Genomic DNA, 23,552 nt, shown 5'->3' with positions numbered 1-23,552 from the left:
CACATTCAGCGGCATTATTAGTAACCTCAAAGTCTAATTTAACAGAGATTGGAGTATGTGCTCCCTCTGGACTTATGAGTAATACCCCTACGCCACATCCTTTTTTATTGGACGCACCGTCGAAGTACATTACCCATTTTTCATCTTGTGTCATGAGAATCTCTTCATCCGGAAGATGAGTAATTTCTGCATGACTTGTTTGAATTGGATGTTGGGCTAGAAAGTCGGAAATCACTTTTCCTTTCATTGACATTTCAGGAATATATTTTAGCTCGAATTCGGCCAACATCACCAACCACTTGGATATCCTTACTTGTACAGGTGGTTATTCAAACAAATACTTTATCGGATTTTGTTGAGAAATTACATGAGTGGTGTGTGGTAGAATATAATGTCGTAATTTTTTAGTCGTCCACACTAATGCTAGACTCGTTTTTTCCAAGGTGCTATATTTTGTTTCATATTGAATGAACTTTTTACTTATGTAATATATTGCACGCTCAACTTTTTCTACCTCTTGTGCTAACATGGTGCCTGTGGTCGTGTCTATAACTGTGATGTATAGCCTAAGAGGTAGTTTGGGCACAGGTGGTGCTAAAATTGGTGGACTTTTGAGATAATCTTTGATTTTCTCAAAGGCCTTTTGGCATTAATCGTCCCACTCATGTTTTTCCTCTTTTTTCGGTTTTTTAAATATTGGCTCACAAGTCATAGTCAATTTGTTGATAAATCGACTAATGTACTATAGTTTGCCAAGGAACCCCTTAATTTCTTTTTCTGTTTGAGGGGGAGGAACGTCAACAGTTGTCTTTATTTTAGAAGGATCGATCAATACCACGTGTTCTTACTACGTATCCAAGTAACTTGCCAGAAGTTACTCCTCAATCGCATTTTGTATTCTCTTATGCGAGCGAAAAATTTGCGTAAAGCTTTTATATGTCCAATTCTATCTTTGGACTTTACGATCATATCATCCACATACAATTCTATTTCTTTATGAATTATATCATGCAAGAGAGTCGTAGCCGTTCTTTGGTACGTAGCTCCTGCATTGTTTAAACCAAATGACATGACTGTGTAGCAATATGTACCCCAAGGGGTAATAAAGTATGTCTTTTCTTCATCTTCTTTTGCCATTAAAATTTGGCTGTAACCTTCATATCCATCCATAAAGGATAACATCCCATGTTCAGCCGTTTTATCTACTAATATATCAATATGTGTTAGTGGAAAATCGTCTTTAGGGCTAGCCTTATTAAGTTCCCTAAAATCAACACACATGCGAACTCGTCCGTCCTTTTTGGGGACTGGGACGATGTTCGCCACCCATTTTGGGTATTTACATACGCGAATGAAACCTGCATCCAATTATTTCTTTACTTCTTCTTTTATTTTTAATGCGAGATCTGGTTTCATTTGTCGAAGTTTTTGTTTGACTGGTTTTGAGGTAGGGTTCAAGGGAATGGTGTGTTCCGCGATTTCCCTATCTATTCTAGGCATGTCCTTGTATGACCAAGCAAACACGTCTTCGAATTCTTTGAGCGTCGATATGAGGGTCGATTGCTCTTCCGGATTTGGAGTTAAGCCAATTTTGACTTCTCTTTTGTTTTCATTGGTTCCTATATTGACTATTTCAGTTTCTTCAATGATAGGGTTCTTTTGTTCTCGTTCATTCATTAGTTCAACCAATTTATTAATGTCATCATCTTTATTAGATTAATTGTTATAGCATTCAAAAAATTTAAGAGAAGGCATATACTCGGAAATAGAGCTCATATTCTTAAATTTAAAAGAGAGTACATCAAGAGAAGAATCCTTTTTGGGATCCTTGTCCTTAGAACTAGAAAATAAAGATTCAGTATTGGCCACAAAGGCCTAAATTTTCAGCTTCCCTAGAGTCTATACTAAATTCGTCGTCTGATTCTTCAAACATCTTCTCTTCGCCTATGACGATCTCCAATTTATAGCCTTTATGATTGGTCCATTTAAAATATTTTCTCTATCCATGCTCAAAGGTTTTATTAGAAAGGGTGATCAACGAGGTTGGGTCAAAAACTTCATCTTGAATGGCATTCTGATTGGTCATTGTAGCGACATGATTTTGCTCTAGTCCAAATAGCAAGTTAAATGCTTGCCCGTCATAGCACCTTGGAGTTGGGCGTTTTGATTCAACGATTTTAAGATCGTCATTCAAGAAGTAGCAATCGTGGAATATTTTGAATCCAGGTTTCTTGATTCCATCCAGAACTAATGGTTCTAGAAAGTCATAACATGGGTAATCTTCTCTCTCCCTAATGAATTGTCCATTAAGGGTTCGTTGGTAGGATGGGAGTAATGTGACTATCCCTTTCTTGTTGTTGTCTCTACGTGTTTTGTTTTTTGCATCATGAGACTCTAGTTCTTCTTTGGTTGGTTTATATCCCAATCTAAAGGAGAAACTTTTCTTTGGGATAGGAAGTAAGAGGGATTTCTTCTTTCCCATTCCCAAAGGCATTCCAGGAAACTAACTACTCTTGAATAAGATGTTGTTTACTATCTTGGTAGAATATAGATCAAGCTTGAATGATTCTTCAATAATTTCTTCCATTTCAATTGTGTAGATTGGCTCTGCGGAAAATCCCCACATGTCCTCTTCATCATTATCATAGTTTATTTCCAAAAGTGATTGGTCATTTATGGCTATTTTGAGTAGAGAAGTATGTATAGTCATAGGAAGCCCTTGATAGTTCAACCTAATCATTTGATGAAGTGAGGATGGTATTGCACCAAGCTCATGTATCCAAGGACTTCCAAGTAGAAGGTTGAATGTAGATTTAATGTCCATAACATGGAATTCAATCATCTTTTGAATAGGGCATGTGGTAATTGGTAACTTAACAGTTCCACACACCGATCTTCTCAAGTTGTCGTAGGCCCTAATACTTTGTGTTGTTGATTGAAAGTCTTTTTCTGGATTAAGGCCTAAGTATTTTGCAGTTCGCAATGGGCAAACATTCAGACCTACTATGTTATCTTTTGAAATCCTAAATAGAATCTTACCAATCAAAAAATTTTCTAGTACTAAGCCACATATCTGTTTTAGGAATTAGTTCTAGTTCAAGTAATGGAAATTTTTCTATTTGTTTGAAAATGAGAAGAAAATAAACTCAAAAAGAAAAAAAAAAAGACCTAAGAATCATCCGAAGACTTCCTATTGAAAGTGAAATTCTATTGTTGTTCTTTTCCAAAAAAGTGGAAAGATCCATTGATATATTTATGGATTATTGGATCCGTCGGGACTGAAAAGCTGACCCATTATCTACCAAAGTAAGAGGGATGTTGTATCCCTTGCACCCCATAATTAGGTATAATGCATTATTGTGAGTAGTTTCTTTTGAAGGCAAATCATCATTAGTCAAAATGATTGATTTATCGGATTTTTTGCTACTAAGCAAGCTAACGAGATCATGAGGGGTTGTGTCTGTGCTTACAGACAAGGCCGTTAAAGCATTCATAAGAGAATTCCTATGTTCTTTAGAAGTACTTAAGAGTTCCCAAATGCTAACATTCGCCTTGGATTGGTGAAGTTGTTTAACCAATGGATCTTCCACCTCAAGTGGAGGTAGTATTGTGTTTTGCATTTGACCTTGAGTTTAATTTTGTGTGGTCGAAGATCCATTTGGTGGTGGTGGTTCTTGATAAACTTGCCCAGAACGAGTTAGATGATCTACCTCATTTGGATTAGTCGTAGGACTCACAAACCAACTTTCTTCTAGAGGCTTTGGATGTGCCTCCATTTCAAGATGTTCCATGAGTTGTGCTTGATGCAATTGTTCATCCAAGGAGAGATTTGATAGGTCTTGTGACTACCCTAAGAAATGATCCCAATCAAGCGCTCTATTTGTCTCATTTTGTAAACAAGATGGAGGTGGGACGGCGGCATACTTAGAGAAATATAAGTCTTGAAATTCGTCGCCACATAATCCACTTACTTCGTTAGTTGCCCCTATGAGTATTGTGGCTAGAGGTTTTTCTATAAGTGTGATGTAGTCCAAAGGATTGAACGTACCACTTCCCATATGATCCTCATAAATATGAAACACCCCTCATGGGGATGCATTATTGTTAGGTTTAGGCGTGGGAATCCTCCCATCGTCTACCAAATCTTGTATTTTGTGTTTTAAGACGTAGCATCGTTCAGTATCGTGCCCAACACCTCGATGATAAGCACAATAAGCGTTACCATCCCATTAAGGAAACCTTCTTCCTGGTGGAGTGGGTGGTGTTGGTCCTGTTGGCACAAGTAGCCCTTTTTTGCTTAATTTTTCTAATAACTCTTTATAGCTTACAGGAAATGGTGTAAATTTTCTTTCTTTTGTCCACCTCCTTCTAGGATCATTATTTTTGTATTGATTTGTATTATTGTATTGCCTTGTGGTCGCAAATACATCAATAGAGGATGATGTATTATCATACCCCTTTTTGTAATTATTCTTAGGGTGATGAAGATAATGGGGTTTATTTGCTTTTTCTTTAGCAAGATCATCTTCAATCCTAGTATCCACAGAATAGACCTTTTGAAAAGTGTCTAGACCAAGGTAGCGTAGACGTTTGTTGTACTTTTCATGACACTTGTCGATGAATTTTTGTACCAACTCGAGTTCAGGTGGCCTTCGGGCAAGGTGGGCCGCCTTTTCTCGCCATCTACCATAGAAAGCAAGGAAACCTTCATTGTCGCCATGCTTAAGCATTTCAAGCTCAGGTAGAGTCGATTTGAACTCTACGTTACTCTCATATTGAGTAATGAAAGCCGAAACTACATCTTCCCATGTTGTTTTAAATTTTGGATCTAACCCATAGTACCACTCTCTCGCGGTTGAGTCTAAAGATAAAGGGAAAGTCAAAGCATAAAGCTTAGGATCAACTCCCTTTAATGCCATGGTTCCAGTAAAGCAAATTAAGTGGTTTTGTGGATTATTGGTTACCTTAAATATTGGCAAGTCCATAGCTACGAACTTTTCTAGTAAAGCAAGTCTTGAGGGAGGAGCAAACTTTTCTGCGGCGAAGTACTTGTTCCCCATGGTGGAATGAAGAACAAGTTCTCTAACGACTTTTCTTTGACGGATAATTTCTCCATCTTTTATTGCAAGGCTAGTGCCTCGGCATTTTTCTTTTCAGCTTTTTCAAGTTCCTTAATTCTTCTTTCCTCGGCCTCTTGAGCCTTTTCTTCTCTTAATCGAGAAATCTCTTCTTAGAGTTGTTCGATGTTTGACATTGTTGTTGGACTAGGACTAGTTGTCGAGGGAAGGTGGTTTTAAAGAGGTGGATTACTTGATGATAAACGCAGAATACGAGCGACCGGGAGTCTTCGTTCCCAAGCTTGAGAACCGGCCCTAAAGGAAGTACAAGAGGATAACTAAATTGATACGCTTGTTTATAAAAAAAAAGAAATGACACAAAATATATTCGAACGAATAACATCACCCTTAAACAATTCTCCGATAAAGGTATTGTTTGAACGAGTCAACTTGTTTTTTGAGAAATTAAATGACTCGTAACAGTGGGCACGCGCAAAAGATTGAGTTGCACGCAACCAAATCTCTTGCGCTTGTTGGGGTCGTGCAACTTATTAAGTTGCGCGCGCCACCTGCTCGTAATTTGTTTTTTTTAAAATTCGAGCGCTTCATCTTTTTTTGTGTCATCATTGTTTTTTCATGTTACCTTTCGAATATGACTCAAAATTACGAAGAGACTACTTCGTAATTGGGAAACTAGACCAAACTAAAAAGAAAAAGAATACTATCCTAACACGTTGCACATAGTCACATAAGCACATAAAGCATATCATAAGCCAAGATTCACGTATTGCCATTCTAAGGTCAAAGAGGCTTGGGTGTCCAAAGGTACCATATCTTAAGAAATGATGCACAAATCAATCACTCAACATGTTGACTCATGACATCGTCCTCCCAATATTTTGTTGGTCATATGGGTGGGATGATTGTTATTGATTTCGGGATTGAAGCCTAGCGTTGGCCACCCCTAATCAATGAGCCAATCCCCAATGGTTGAAGTGTGTTATACTTATGCATGACACAATGTTGCTTGTTTGGTTTTTACTTTTGCGCAAAAGGAAGATATTATACGTTCGAGTCTCGCTCTCTAACTAGAGATTATCCAAGTTAATTCTCGTTACAACCATAGGCAACCTAGTGTTGGAAACCTTGGACCATAACTAAGAACTAATCATGTAACCTCTAGGTCCTCAGTGGAGTCGTCACTGTAAGGAGGGTTATCCTATCGTAGGGGGTCCTTCCTTAGATGTCCATGGCCACTTAAAAGCCTAGGACTTTACACTTGTTAGGGTGTATTAGGATTTGAATTCCTGACTGTTTGGGAGACCTTGAATTAGAAATGATACTGTCATCATGCGTTTTTATAAGAAACAAGTAGGAGTCGCCAATGAGTTTTAGGAAAACTCATAAACCTCGTTCATGCCTTTCTTCCATGTGGCTTTGTTTAGCTTTGTTTTTCAGTTTGGGCTAGTTTTTTGTGTTTTGTGGCTTAACTAGTTAACAATAAGCATTCTCCACTTCAATCTAACGCGAAGATGGTTTTATTTATCGTCATTGCACTTCCTGTCGGGACAGGAGGCAAAAAGTAGATGTCTACACATGTAATGTCTTAACTTAGTCTTGGCCCACACTAATGCGAGGCACAATTTCTCAAGTGGTGCATAGCGTATTTCATACTCGAGCATCTTTTATTTAGATAGTAGATTGCATTCTCTTTTCCTTCTACTTCTTGTGCTAGCATAGCCCCTATTCTCTTTTGGTGACTGTTAAGTACAGCCTAAGAGGAATTCCAAGGAGTGCTGGTGCTAATACATGAGGCTTAGCAAAATAGGCTTTGATCTTTTCAAAGGTTTTTTGGCACTCGTTGTCCCATATTACTAGCATATTCTTCTTAAGCTTCTTGAATATTGGTTCACATATTGTTGTTAACTTGGATATGAACCTACTTATTTATTGCAACCGGCCAATGAATCCCCGAATTTCTTTTTCAATTTTGGGCGGCGGCATTGACATGATTCCCTTAATCTTTGTTGGGTTTATCTCTATTCCTCTAGAGCTAAGACGTATCCCAAGAGTTTTCCTGAGGTGACTCCAAAAGCACGCTTAGATGGGTTCAACCTCATGTTGTATTTCCTTAGCCTTTCAAAGAATTTTCTCAAGGCTACTAAATGTCCTGGGAGGTCTTTTGAATTTACAATCATGCCATCCACATAGACTTCAACTTCCTTGTGCATCATGTCATAGAGTAAGGTAGTCACTGCTCGTTGGTAAGTGGCACCCGCGTTTTTCAACCCGAACGACATTAGCGTGTAATAGTAAGTGCCCCAAGGTGTTATGAATGTCGTCTTCTCCATGTCTTCTTCTGCCATGAGAATCTGGCTATACCCTTCATATTCGTCCATAAACGAGAGAACCGCGTGATTTGCTGTATTATCTACTAGAATATCAATGTGTGGTAAAGGGAAGTCGTCCTTTTGACTTACCTTATTTAGATCTCGGTATTCGACACACATTCTTACCCTTCCATCCTTTTTTGGAACTGGGACCACATTTGCGACCCATTCGGGGTATTAGATACCCTGATAAAACCTGCAGTTATTTGTTTTTGTACATCTTCTTTTATTTTGACGTAACTTTTGTTTTACAGGTTTCATTCCTAGAATTAGCGGTATTGTGTGTTGAGCTATTTCTCTATTTATTCCTAGCATATCTTCATATGACCAAGCAAATAGCATCGATAAATTCTTTTAGTAGATTAATTAAATCGGTTCTTTCATCTTCATTAAGTGTTAGTCCGATTTCAACTTCTCTTTTAATATTTGGATCGTTTGAGATATCAACCGTTTTAGTGTCTTCAATTAACGGTATTATATTCTCAAGTGTTTCCATTGCTTTAATTATTTCTTTGTCATTTTCATTGTTAGTTAAGCAATGCTCGTTATCTTAGGTTAATGAATAAAACGAAGAGTAAGCAAATGAAGATGTATTATTAAACTCCGAAACCATTACATTGAATAAAGACATGTCCACTAGGACTTCAGTACTAACTATTCTAGGATAATGTGCTAAAACAGAAGAATTGTGGGAAGGTGCTACAACTAGAGACATAAAATATTCAATAGGGGAAGACTCTGACTCACACCCTGACTCGGACTCTAACTCAGACGACTCTTCAAACATTGGTCCTTGTCCTGTTGTTATAGAGATCTTTCTTCCACTTGGAGTAGTTACCTTCACGGTCTTTCACCGTCCTTGAACTAATCCCTCTACTGCAGTGATAAGCTTAGAAGGGTCAAAGTTATCACTTTGTAGTACCGTTTGAATGAGCAAGGAATTATCCTTAATATATGTTGGCTCATTCTTCTCGAGCCCAAAGAGAAGTCCCATGACATTAAAGTCAAAGCATGGAGGTGCTTTCTCCTTATGGATAAGAGTTAGGATATCATCTAGAAATTTGCAATCCAAGAATATTTTAGGAAATTCATGGCATGGATAATCCTCTCCCTCTCTTATGAACTATCCATTTAGGGTGAGATGATAATGATCCATTGGGATTGCTTTCTTTTGGGTACGAGAATTCCTACGTGCATTGGCTTTTTCTTGGGATCGCTTAAGGTGTTTTAGAGTCGGTTCAAAACCAAGTCCAAAAGTGTCCAATTCAGGGAGGCCAGGTAGTCCCATTTTCTTTGCTATCTCTTTCTTCTTTCCAAGAGTCATTCCATGAAAGTGTCTCTGTTTTCTAAGGATAGCACTTACTGTCATGTTAGAGTGGAGGTCGTAGTAAAGAGGGGTTATTTCATCCTCCTTGATTAAGGAGACCTCTTCGTTAAAGCCCCATAGATCTTCATCATTTTTATCGTGCTCCACATTTATGATTGGATTTTCGATGGCCTTAATTCTCATTGGAGAAGCATCAATTTTAATAGGGATTCCTCCAACTATATCCTTCACTTGTTGATGAAGGGACGACCTTAAGGTCATGAAGCCAAGGGCGTCCTAATGATAAGATGAAAAATGCTTTAATGTCTACCACTTGAAAAGTAGTAGTATGTTCTATGACTCCTACCATTACATTCATGGTGATTGTTCCAAGGGTTTGGCAGTGAGTGTTGTCATAGGCTCTTATTCCCTGTAGATGGAGGCGAGTCTTCATCCCTTATTCCTAACATTCTCGTAGTTTGAAGTGGACAAACATTAATTACTGATCCATTATCTACAAGAGTCATTGGGACATTCGTCCTCTTGCAGATTACTGTGAGATTTAAGGCTTTGTTGTGTTTGTCACCCTTTAGAGGTAGATCCTTGTCACAAAAGGTATCAAATTGATGGGACTAGGAAGATCACTCATGAGAAAGTAGCCAACCCCTCAGGAGTGGTTTCAAAATCTATTCCTATCTTAGCTAGAGCATCCATTACTGCTACCCTATGTTGATGGTATGTAGCTAGTAGTTTCCATACATTCATCTCAACCTTAGTCATTTTGAGTTGTTTGACTATGATAGGTATGGGAACTTGTTGAGTAGTAGGAATAGGTAGTTGTGCGGTAATGGGAGGTTGCATTCTCCTAGATCTTGTGAGAACGTCTATGGGTGAATCTTCTTCATCCCAAATATCGTCTACTAGATATATTGTGGAGAGTGGGATTTCCTCCATATCCTTGAGGTAGACGTCCTCATCATCATTTTCCCAAACTCCATTGATGGTAGCGTCTTTCTCATGTGGAATTTGGAACAACTTTTTATTATCAATCAGTTTTAAATTAAATCCTTGAATTTAAAACAATGTTCTATAGTATGTCCCTCTGATTGATGATATGGAAAACAGAATCCATTTGTCCTTTTCCTTTGATTCAAATGGTCTTATTCCGAGAGGTTTGATCTTCCCACTCTCGAAGAGCATTTTGAACATGTTTGCATAAGAAGTCCCAATTAGAGTATAGGTTTTATTGTTCCTTTTGGGTGTTTCGACTACTTGGAGAGAAAATGGATTCCTCTTAGTAGTCTCTATAGGTATCACCTATTTATTGACATGATTACTTTGTTCTAAATTTTTTCGTTCAAGAACTTCTCTACACATGTCTATTGTATTTCTCATTGTATTTATGAAGATCAAAACGTCTTCTCTAGTGGCAACTTGTTGATTTGGGGCCCAATTACTCATGGCATCGAAAAATATTTCCTCTTCTTCTTCGATGGCATGAATTTCTTCAATTGGTTTGATTAGAGATGAGGGGTCAACATGGTTTTCCTCATCAGAAATAGCCAAGGAGTCAGAAAGTGGTGAACTGTTGATACTTAGCTTTTTGCTTGCAAGAGGCACTGGGAGTTTATTGCTATCGATTAATTCTTTGATAGCTTCCTTTAGCTTCCAACAATTCTCAATAAGATGGCCCCTACCTTTATAGTATTCGCAGTGTGGATTGGAATTCCAATTAGTCGTTCTCCTTTCGACTGGTGGATTTCCAAATGGTCCAATAGGAGTTATAAGACTTTTTGCATGAAGACAGTCAAATGCAGTGTCATAACTCATACCAATAGGAGTAAAGTTTCTCCTTAATGGTTTATTTTGTCCTTGATTATTTATAGCGAGGACATCATTCAGATTAAAGGTGCTTACATTATTTGAGTGGGTTGTTTTGGAAGAAGAAGGATTGTCGCTCTTCTTTCCCTTCCAACCACTGTTGGAAATATTGTTAGCAGGTTTTTTCTTTGCAAGGTCATCTTCAGTATTGATTCCAATGTCATAAAAGGCCTTAAAAGTATTCAAGTTGCTTTGGTACCTGAGATACTTGGAATACTTTTCCTAGAGATGCTTTATGAATAACCTCACAAACTCTTTTTCAGTAGGCACCTCAATCATCTTAGCGGAAGTTTCCCTCCACTAATCAAAGAAAGAAGTAAAACCCTCATTCTCTTTTTGTTTAAGTATCTCAAGCTCCCTATGATCAGTTTCAACTTGAATATTACATTTATGTATATCAATGAAAGTGTTTATAATAAAATCCCAAGTAGAGGTTTTCTCTTTGTCAACGGAAAAGAACCATTGTTGACAAACAGTTTCAAGAGATAAAGAAAACAATTAGTGAAAGACTTTCCTATCAATCCCCTTAATATTCATTATAGTCTCAAAAGCTTTTAAGTGGAAATAAGGATTGTCTGTCGCCTTGAACCTAGGGATGTCATTGGCATTGAATTCTGCGGGAGAAGCTCCTTGTCCACTGGGACCCCTTGTGAGCTAATGCCATGGAATCTATAGTCATTGGAGAGTTTGCTCAAGCTTTCTTGCATGAGCTCCATTTGTTGTTGCTTCATAGGGTCATTGATTTAAAGGGCCATAACCTTCATCAATTCAGTCATGTTAGCCACGTCCTTCCTATGTTCGTTGAGTTCTTCTTGAGTTGTCATTATCTTCTTAGCTTTTCTTTTCCGACTGATTGGTTTGTCAAAAAGTAGTACTTGAACAAAGATATTGTCCTTGATTAATTGTCCTTCCTTTCTTGACCAAGCGCGGTAAATTAAACCATTTTATTTGTTTTAATGACTTGACTAAAATTGACTTTGACTTTATTGGTTTTTTTTTTAAAAAAAAAACAAAAATAGGTTGCATATTTTTTAGAATCAAGTAAAGGTTCAAACAAGGATCAAACAAGTATGGTTTAATTGGAGGATTAATATCCGACTTAACCCCCTAAAAAATGACGGAAAACACGTGCATACAAGACTCTCTAGACATGGTCAAAGTGTGACATACATATTGAGGGTGTGCTTTAAGAGTGAGTGTGAGTGACATGCTTTGACTATTGTGTGAGACCATGGGACTATGTGCTTAGACTCAACTAAAAACATGACTACTGTCATTAATAAACTGGTTAAACCGATTAAGCAAACTGATTAATTAGACTCGTCATGAAGACTCGAGCAGAAAACTGGACTGTCGCCGAAGCAACGGGACTGTCACCAAACGCTAAAGACCGGCGCCAGACAATAACGTTGTCGCCTGACGCTAATCACTAGCGCGTGGCGGTACAACCCAAACCTTTGCGCCATTGCTGGAACATCGGTCTAGGACTGTTTCCAGTATTTTACTCTAAGGGGACAAACCTAAAGTCGTACTAAGTCAAGTTTGATCAATATATTTACACTTTAATCATTTATACTAATTATTTAATTAAGTAAGAAATTTCCTTTAGTCATTAATTAGTTTATTTAGACTCATTCACAAGTCAAACAAACAGATAGTGAAAACACATATAGGTTATGCACAAGCAAATAATGCACAAGTAGTCAAGTAAGCAAAATATGATGCAATGATTTTGCAACCTAACCATTGCTCTAGTTCTGTAAAGTTCAAGGATATAGGTTAGTCAAAGAGGGTCCATGGTTATGAGTCTAAATGCACCGCGCGGAAGCCTTACCTTTGGAAGGGTTGGCGCGAGTGGATGGGACCCCGCGAGTTAAACTCGCTTCCACGGTTTAGTGAATTCAATAAACTCGGATGTACCTTTCGTTGCCAGGAGCGCTCGATTGGGTAGATGTAGCGTGCATTCCCATAGGGTTATGGCCATATGTAGAACATATATAGGTTCAGAAAAAAGGAAAAAACTCAATCGGGAAGTAAAACCGAGCAAACAGTACTAGAACTGGTCGAAACAAGAAGGTAGATTTCTGGCTCGGTATTAGAAGAACTCTGCACGAGAATACAATGCCCGCCGCCAGACTATGGCATTGTCGCCAGGTGTAGACACCCATTTGTGTCTCCACAAAACTAAACCCAGTGATGAGTACCTTTCACGTCGAATCATAATCGAATGAAGTGAAAGTGTGGAAACTTTAGTGTTGCGAAAAGTTTGAATTTCTTTTCTCTTCTCTCTGTTTTTGAAAACTTATTTTAAGAAAACATCCAATCCAGTTTGGTTGGTCAATGATATGGGTCATAGTAGTGTAGTTGGATGGGGCTTGACAAGAGCTTTCCAACGATATATTATAAGCCCAATTCCGATGAATATTGAGGAAGTTATGGCCAATTTATTGAACTGGGCCTAGTTTGAGCCTTATATGCGGCCCAATGATCTAGAGGAGGGCCTAATATAAATTTATCATTCCTAATGAAATTAGGAATGGTTTTAGTCTTCTGGATTCTTCTAGAAGGTTCTTTTCATTCCTAATTCAATTAGCATTGATAAATTGACTTTTGTTGACTTTTCAGAGTTTTAATTAAAATCAAAGAGCATTTTTGAGGAAAATTACGATTTTATCCTCCTGTACGACAATTTCTATCTGATTTTAAGAAAACGCGTGAATTTTTGAATCAGCGCCAAACGCCAGCTGTAGTGCCTGGCGCTAATGTTGGCGTCTAGCGCCAATAGCCAGCGTTGGCGGTAATCCAATTTTATCTGCGCCAGAACTCTGTTTTGATATTTTATCTTTTTGGCTGATTTTCTTTATAAATAACGTATTAAAAACTCCGTCAACAAGAACCAGTTTTCATCAACAATCATCAATTTTTACCTACAATCTACCATTTCTCTTTCTCTCTCTTATTCTAAACTAGCTTTTTCTCAAATACAAAATTCCGCATTCATTAGATCTAGATACACCTAGCCATATTCAAAGCTGCCTTCGCCCTAGACATGAAAAGTTTAATTTCTGACGGTTTGGTCCCAAATCTCTCTTTCAATTATTTAATTTAATTGTTTTGTTTTATATTTTCCTTGAAGTTACTAACGTGTGTATTTTGTTGTTAGAAAGACGTACGAGGCATCAAAATAAGTACTTTAATGGGGTTTTTTTTATCGATGTTATGATATAGAGTTCATGCTTAGGTTGTTATTATGATATTCCTAGTATCATGTCTAGGGTAACTTTAATATCAAATATGATTGTTATGATGCTTCCTATATTCTTTCTAATATTTATTCATGTTAGTATCATGTTAGGGTTAAAACTTTGATTTTTACTATTTAGTGACATGCTAGGGTCAGTTATTAATCTTGTTAGTATCATGCCTAGGATCTTGCTATTATTATGCTTTAACATGAATATTATGATTATAATTGTTATGATGATGATTCATGATTACTATGATTATGATTATTATAATTATTATTATGATGATTATTATTATAATTATGATTGTTGTTATAATTATTATGATTATTATTATGTTGCTTGATATTTATTTATTGCTTGATCACGCCTTTATGCATGTTTAAAGGAAATTGGTACTTGTAATCACGCTTAATAAGATAATTAATAATCTTGTTTAGGATTAATTTGATTATAATTCAAGTGATTGCCAATAATAGTTTTATTTGTGCATTACATTCAACCAACATAGATAAACAGGTTTAGGGTTAATCATATTGCTTGTATGTTAGTCAGAAAGCGCACATGAATACGATCAGAATAAAGTAAGTGCCTATTATTAGGGCAGGTTCAATATCTTTTAGGTTGGATTTGCACCTTCATCCCCGAACCCTATTTGGTTCAAGACCTTATGGAGTTGAAGATCTCTTGGATCGTTAAGAGGTGTAACCTTCACCTCGTGAACGGTTTACAAGTTCCTAAAAAAACTTGCTGACGACTCTTTTTCTCTATCTTCTTTCCCTTTGGACGCCACCGTACTTTAGTGTATGGTCACAGTGGGGTTCAAGCTAAGGGATTAACGCTTGAAATATTCCTGACAGTTTTTAGCGACTCCACTGGGGAGGATTTCTATTTTAATTCCTGAATTTGTTTCGGCAATGATTTAGAATGAGTGGATGATACTCGAAACGTTCTAAGTATTTCATGTGTGTAATTTTGATTAACATTATTGTCATATGCATAAAAAATATCTGATTGGAAAGACCATCCGTAATGAGTTAAAACATAGGATTTTACACGTAGGAAATTTGAGAAATATTTTTCACAACTAGGACCGAAATAATACTGCGCGAAACTGGAAAATTTTATCGAGCATAGAAAGCTGCTGAGGCATGTAGGAATTAGCGTTAGCAAACAGAAGTTGGCGCCAGACATTTAACTGTAGCGCCAGACGACAGCTCTGTCGCCAGGCGCTACAGCTAAAACCTGGCGCCAATCTCTGTTTGCTAGCGCCAAATTCTTCCAATACCGAGCCAGAAATATGCATTCTAATTTTGACCAGTTTTTCGTATTGTTTTCTTTACCTACTTCCTGATTTAGTTTTTTATCACTTTTCTGAAACCCATATGTGTTCTACATATGGACATAACCCTCTGGGAATTCATGCTCCATCTACCTGATTGAACGCTCTGAGCAACAAAGGGTACATCCGAGAATGTTGAATTCACCAAACCATGGAAGCGAGTTTTTCTAAAACTCGCGGTGTCCCATCCACTCGCGCCAACCCTTCACGGTTAGGCTTCCGCGCGGTGCATCCGGAAAATTAACCATGGACCCTCTATTGACTAAACCATATCCCAAACTTTAGAGATCTAGAGCCATGGTTAGGTTGCAAACTCATTGCATCATATTGTGCCTACTTGACTAATTGTGCATTATTTGTTGTGCATATATATGTTTTCTTAACCGTTTGTTTGACTTGTATTGAGATTTAATAAATTAATGACTTAAAGAACTTTGCCTAATTAATTAATTGATTAATTAATTTGAGTAAATAAAGTCTAATATTTTAATCAGAGTTGACCTAGTACGACTTTAGGCATACCCCTGTTGATTAATAACACCGAAAACAGTCCCAGATTGAAGCTCCAGCATTGGCGCCAAAGTCTGGACTTTAGCGCCACTCTGTGGAGTGTGGCGCCTAGCGACAACTCTGTCGTCTGGCGCTACACTACACAGTGCGACGCCAGTCCTGTCGTTTTGCCGACAGTTCGGATTATTGATCGAGTCATCACTTTGTGTCTAATTAACCAGTTTACTAATTAATCCGGCTAAATATTACTATCAATAATACCTTGTTAAGTCATTAATTGAGTCTAGACACTAAGTCACATAGTCTAGCCACATGGTCATGACACGAGTCTTAACGTACCACCTACACTCACTAGTCTTAGCACACACTTCGAGTATATGTCACCATGACCATGTCTTAGGTTCATGCATGAGTCGGTATTTTCCGTCATTTGAGTTGGGGGTACATTCTATTCCTAATTCTTTATATCCCTCCATCTACATCATTTTTCTCCACATTATCTTTTTTCACTTCCTCCATCCATTGCATGTTGAATAAAGTTTGAGTCAAATAATTAACAATGAATATCCCCAAATTCCTTTTCCACAGTATTTGGTCGAGGAGAGAAGGGCGATTAATCAAGGACAACCTCTTTATTCAAGTCTCACTTTTCGATAAACCAATTCGTCAAAAGAGGAAGGCTAAAAAGATAATGGCAAGTCAAGAAGAGGTCAATGAACTTAGGAATCAATTGAATGACGTGACTAAGGTGTTAAAGGCTTTGACCCTCAAAATTGATGACCCTATGAAGCAACAAAAAATGAACGTCATGCAAGAAAGTTTGAGCAAGCTATCTAGTGACTATAAATTTCAGGGCATGAGTTCACAAGGGGTCTCGCTGGACAAGGAACTTCTTCCGCATAAGTTCAACGCCACTGACATCCCTAAATTCAAAGCAACAGATAACCCTTACTTTCATCTAAGAGCCTTTGAAACTATCATGAACATTAAGGGTATCGATAAGAAGGTTTTCCCCTCTCTATTCTCACTATCTCTTGAGACCGTTTGCCAGCAATGGTTCTTTTCTCTCAAGAAAGAAAAAACCTCCACTTGGGAGTCGATAACAAAAGCTTTCATAGATAGATATAAGTGCAACATCCAAGACAAAACAGACCACAGACAACTTGAGATGTTAAAACTAAAGGAAAACGATGGGTTCACTTCTTTCTTCAACAAATGGAGGGAAACTTCTACTAATATGGTCAAGGCTCCCACTGAAAAGGAATCTGTGAGGATGTTTATCAAGAATCTCCAAGGAAAGTATTCAAAACACTTAAAATACCAACACAACTTGAATTCTTTCAAGGCTGTCTATATATAGGCATTGACATTGAAGATGACCTTCTGAAATATAATAGTGCGAGAGGAAAGAAGAACGACCATCCTTCTTCTTCCTCTCCCATTAATGGAGTACATGCTACAAACGCCTCTAAATCACGAATCCAAAGGTCAAAAAGAGTGTTCACTCCACTTGGTATGAGTTATGAAATAGCTTTCGAGAAGCTACATCACAAAGGACTAGTCATGCCCATAGGGCCTATCAAAGATCCAGTTTTAGAAGCCAGACCACCCAAGTGGGATCCTAATAAGCACTGCAAATATTTCCAAGGAAAGGGTCACGACACTGAGGAGTGTTGGAAACTCAAATAAGCTATTCAAGATCTGATCGATAACAATGAAAATTATGAGATTCTAGCCATCGAAGAAAATCAAATATCCTTCGATCCATCACTTCTTATCACACCTGTAGGAGAGCCCATGATCGAGGCAGCTTATATAACCTCTCTCGATGAAGTGGACATGATTGAGGAGGATGAAAGTCTTTTCTTAGATAATACAGAGGAAGACTCGTCAAATCTAAAAGAGGACGTTCGAAAACTGCAAGATGTTATTACCATGCTCTTGAATGTGGTAGAAAGATTAGCAAATCGGGTGATGTCCATCGAACGAAATTCTCGCCAAGGGTTTAATGAAGAACTCAATGCTCCTAAGCCACGGGCAAAACGGACCATTGAAGAATACTCACCAATAGGAATGACTTACAATGAAGCTTTTGACTTCCTTCTTGATCAAGGTCATATTCACTCCATTGGTCCCAGTCAAGACCCTCCATCTGAAAAACGTTTTCCCAATTGGGATCCAAATTCCTATTGTTAATACCATAGAGGTCGCGGTCACACTACTGTAAAGTGTCTCGCTCTCAAGGATCGTGTTCAAGACTTCATTGATTCAAATCTCCTTCATGTTCCTCCGTGCGACAAGAAGGCCAAGATTAGTAACAATGGTAACAGTGGTTGTAAAGGGAAGAAGAACGACTATCCTTCTCCTTTTGAAAACACCTACTCTAGAAACAGTGTTGGTACTTTTGACCTCAATGAGATCTTAGGATTTAGAAAGCAACAAAAAAGGGATTTTACCCCTATTGGAATTAGCTACGATGATGCTTTCGATCGACTCCATGCCAAGGGACTCATCACTCCTATTGGACCTCTTCAAGATCCACCGCTTGAGAATAGGTTGCCTACTTTGAATCCAAATGTACGCTGCGAGTACCATCAAGGTAGGGGTCATGCTACTGAGAGCTGTTGGAAGCTAAAGGAGGCTATCCAACATTTGATTGATAATAACAAGCTTCCCATACCTCCAGTTAACAAGAAGAGCGAGTGATGATAAAGCAAACAATACAAGACATAAGGCGAGCTTCATACGACGAGATTTCATGACATCTTTTTTCTTTTTCTTTATTTATCCTTTCCCCTATATGTCTAGCATAGGCACCTTTTCTTCTCCCTTAGATTAATTTTGTAGATTCTTTCTTTTTCCCTTTTTAATAAAATGAGCATTTATTCTCCTACATATAATCATTTCATTATCTTGCATTAAAAAAAAAAAAAATCCATGCCGAACTAAAAATAAGGTATACCAATGATTTGAGGCCCCCCTTGTAGCCACATCATATTGCCTTTCACCTTTCTAATTTACAATCCTTTCTTCATAAACCACTTTAAGCCTCGTCTAATGATAGACCTTTCATTTTCCAACCCATATCTACCTAACCTTGGGATGGGACAGTGTGCAACTTATGCAATTCTAAAAAGCTTGAGTGACTTCAAAAGATTAAAATAGCAAAAAATAAATAAATAAAAAGTGTACAAAAGGGCAAGTGTTCCAATGTCTTTGATATGAAAATGTCTTCGATATGATCACGTCTCAGATTACGTCTCTTATCGAGTGCTCGGTACCGTGCCTGAGAAACATGAATGTCAAGTGAGTGATAGACTGCATGATCGGGATTTCCCACACTTATGAAAATAAAATAAATGCTAAAGCAAAAGAGAAAAGAGAGCTAAAAAAGAGTCAAAAGCCTCAAGCATAAAAATACAAAGATTCAAAAGCAAGGTTGCACACCTTGGGGGCTTATCTAGGGTCTTGAGCCTTTATCCCCTTCTTCTTCAACCTTTAGCCTAACCACGTTACAACCCTTAAAAAGACCTTTTTGATGTATACACACACTTATGCGAGGTTCGGCTAGAGCTACGTTCGGGCTGATTCCTAACGGATACGTAGGCAACCTCACATTTAGGTGCGGCCGTAATAAAAATGCATTCATATTCACATTCACACACCATGATCATATCAAGGGATCTCCTATTCTCATCCCTATTCATTTATAGCTAGACTTGGGGGCTTGATCCCTACATTATTAGCTTACCTAGCCTAAGAGTCACCACCATTTGACTCTTTTCAATATATTTTTCCCACACACTTAGCCCTTGCGGCCTAACTTTAATGTCACTTTCACACACATCACAAATACATGACCAAATATACTTTCCCTTTAGGAACCCTTTGTCATGAAATCTTAACACAACGCTGAAGCATGCCTTGTCATATCAACATCACTCATCAATCATAATCATCATTGCATATCGAAGTATGAAGTTCTTAGCCTCCGTGCCTAAGTTACCTAAATACTTTCATTATCGAGTCAACTAGGATAGTCTAAGATGTTACGATCCTTGTACTGTAAGAAACAACATTTGACTAAGCTCATTCAACATGCACCTTCAAAACCTTCGATTCTTTTTCGCGTCTTTCTTTTTCGGGAGAAAGTCAGTACCCTCCACAAAAATAACAGCAAATTTTTGCATTTTCGAGTCTCACGATCAAAATACAATGCACACACGGGTCATGAGTCACACGTGTCATTTCACTTTGAGTCGAGTCAACCTCGAGTCAATCACGGTGAGTCAAGTTTATGCCTTGGGTCGTGTCAAGTCAATGAGTCAAGCGACATTAAACCTTATATTAACCCTAAGATAATTAAAGAGTTAGCAAAGTTCTATAGTAAAAGAAAAAATACAGGTGCAGCAGAATAGGGAAGACCCTACTCCAGCGCCAGGCGAAAACATCTAGCGTCTGGCAACAGTTTTTAGCGCCTGGCGCTAAATCCCAGCGTCTGGCGACAAAGTCAATTCTTGGCGCCCAAGATATTTCAATAGCGACAGAGCTCGAAGCCTCTCTGAAAGGTGATTTTGACCTCATACAGCAATTTCGGGTTCCTTGGTACGCCAGTTAGCCCCTATAAGAAATTTGACATGATTAAGTAGTCGGTTTAATTACAATCGCAATAAGTGATCGACCTGATGAAAGATCGTCTCACTTAGCTTAAAGCGCCTAAGCGTTGGCTTATCACGGACATAATGGTTCACAAGCAGCAAACCGCCGACGTACTGGCATAGCGGAAGCAAAGTTCAAGTGAGCTTTAGAGATCGACAAGCGTTGGTCTTCGGAAATTTTTCTTCAGAATATTATCGCAACAAACGTTCAAGTATCGAAGCTCTATTGTTCAGAGATGCGTAGACATATTATTCGAAGCTCTTTTGTTCAGAGACGTGTGGAAATATTATTCAAGCTCTATTGTTCAGAGACGCGTGGACATATTATTCAAGCTCTATTGTTCAGAGACGCGTGGACATATTTTTCAAGCCCTTTTGCTTAGAGACGCGTGGGCACCCTATTTTCAAGCTCTATTGTTCAGAGACGCGTGGACATATTATTCAAGCTCTATTGTTCAGAGACGCGTGGACATATTTTTCAATCTCTTTTGCTTAGAGACGCGTGGGAATCCTATTTTTAAGCTCTTTTGTTCAGAGAAGCGTGGACATATTATTCAAGCTCTATTGTTCAGAGACGCGTGGACATCCTATTATCAAGCTCTTTGTTCAAAGACGCGTAGACATATCATTAGGCTCTTTTTCTCCAGAGACGCGTGGACATATCATTCAAAGAAGCTCTTTGTTCAGAGGCGCGTGAACATATCCAAAAAAGAAGCTCTTTGTTCAGAGACGAGTGAACATCAAAACAGCAAGGTGGCGTTCCCTAGATTGTGGAGAGTTGTCACAAACAACTGAAGGTGATTTCAAGCGAAGTTGTCTTTGACCATGTTCCCTTAGACGTGGAAGATGGTCACATAGCGGAAGAGGATTTTTTTAAGCGAAGCAATCTTCGATGGTATTCCCTTGGACGTGGAATATTATCAAAGTGGAAGAGGATCGGTTCAAGCGAAGCAATCTTCAATATTGGAAGCAGTTACAAGCGTAGCGGTTTTCAAGCCGGATGGCATTCTCTTGGTAGGAGGTCATCAGAACAACAGTAAAGCGGCAGCAAATCGGTTACTTTCAGAGACGTGTGCTCGACGGTGCAAGATACACGTTTCTTAACTCTTTTATCTGTTTGACTAACGCTAGTTTTGCAGGTACCGGCGTTGCAAGAGTGACTTAGAATCGCATAACGTTCTGAATCATTCTCCGTCCCTATCGCTACTATGACTTTTGTTTTCGAAACTTGCGTTTCTCCAAACTCAGTCAAAATGGGGGGTTTTGTAGACACCCATTTGTGTCTCCCCAAAACAAAACCCAGTGATGAGTACCTTTCACGTCGAATCATAATCGAATTAAGTGAAAGTGTGGAAAGTTTAGTGTTGCGGAAAGTTTTAATTTCTTTTCTCTTCTCTCTGTTTTTGAAAACTTATTTTAAGAAAACAGCCAATCCAGTTTGGTAGGTCCATGATATGGGTCCAATAGTAGTGTAGTTGGATGGGGCTTGACAAGAGCTTTCCAACGATATATTATAAGCCCAATTCCGATGAATATTGAGGAAGTTATGGCTAATTTACTAAACTAAGCCTGGTTTGAGCCTTATATGCGGCCCAATGATCTAGAGGAGGGCCTAATATAAATTTATCATTCCTAATGCAATTAGGAATGGTTTTAGTCTTCTAGAAGGTTCTTTTCATTCCTAATTCAATTAGCATTAATAAATTCACTTTTGTTGACTTTTCAGAGTTTTAATTAAAATCAAAGAGCGTTTTTGAGGAAAAATACGATTTTATCCTCCTGTACGGCAATTTCTATCTGATTTTAACAAAACGTGTGAATTTCTGAATCAACGCCAAACGCCAGTTGTAGCGCCTGGCGCTACGCTTGGCACCTGACACTAATGTTGGCGTCTGGCGCCAATAGCCAGCGTTGGCGCTAATCCAATTTTATCTGCGCCAGAACTCTGTTTTGATATTTTATCTTTTTGGCTGATTTTCTTTATAAATAATGTATTAAAAACTCCGTCAACAAGAACCAGTTTTCATCAACAATCATCAGTTTTTACCTACAATCTACCATTTCTCTTTCTCTCTCTTATTCTAAACTAGCTTTTTCTCAAATACAAAATTCCGCATTCATTAGATCTAGATACACCTAGCCATATTCAAAGCTGCCTTCGCCCTAGACATGAAAAGTTTAATTTCGGAGGGTTTGGTCCCAAATCTCTCTTTCAAATATTTAATTTAATTTTTTTGTTTTATATTTTCCTTGAAGTTACTAACGTGTGTATTTTGTTGTTAGAAAGAGGTACGAGGCATCAAAGTAAGTACTTTGATGCCTCGTACCTCTTTTTAATAAAAAATTACACACGTTAGTAACTTCAAGGAAAATAATAAATAAAACAATTAAATTAAATAATTGAAAGAGAGATTTGGGACCAAACCCTCAGAAATTAAACCTTTCACGTCTAGGGCGAAGACAACTTCGAATATGGCTAGGTGTTTCTAGATCTTGCGAATGCGGAATTTTGTATGTAAAAAGAAATTTTAGAGAAGAGAAATGAAATAATGAAGAAAAACTTGATGAGAATTGGTGAATGATTAAGAGAGAATTAGAGAATTAATGATTGCGAATCAAAACTGATTGGAGGTCAGAATTCATGAATGAAAACGGAGTTTTAATATGTTATTTATAGAGAAAATCGGCCAAAAGGATAAAATATTAAAACAGAGCACTTGGCGCACGCAAAACGAAGTTGGCGCACGCAAAACAGAGCTGGCGCCAGCACCAGCTAATTGGCGCCAGGCGCCAATGCATGGATTCAGGCGCCAGGCCTGTTTTTGACGCATTTTTGAAAATCAGATAAGTTTGCCGTACTGGAGGATAAAATCATATATTTTCCTCGAAAATGCTTTTTGATTTTAATTAAAACTCTGAAAAGTCAACAAAAGTCAATTTATCAATGCTAATTGAATTAGAAATAAAAAGAACCTTCTAGAAGATTCTAGAAGACTAAAACCATTTGTAATTGCATTAGGAATGATAAATCATATTAGGCCCTCCCCTAGATCATTGGGCCGTATATAAAGCTCAAACCAGGCCCAGTTTGGTAAATTGGCCATAACTTCCTCAATATTCATCGGAATTGGGCTTATAATATATCGTTGGAAAGCTCTTGTCA

This window comes from Chenopodium quinoa, unplaced genomic scaffold (assembly GCF_001683475.1).
Source record: "Chenopodium quinoa cultivar QQ74 unplaced genomic scaffold, ASM168347v1, whole genome shotgun sequence".
NCBI classification, from domain to species: domain Eukaryota; kingdom Viridiplantae; phylum Streptophyta; class Magnoliopsida; order Caryophyllales; family Amaranthaceae; genus Chenopodium; species Chenopodium quinoa.
The sequence above is the reverse complement of the archived record's forward strand: the minus strand, read 5'-3'. Positions refer to the sequence as shown.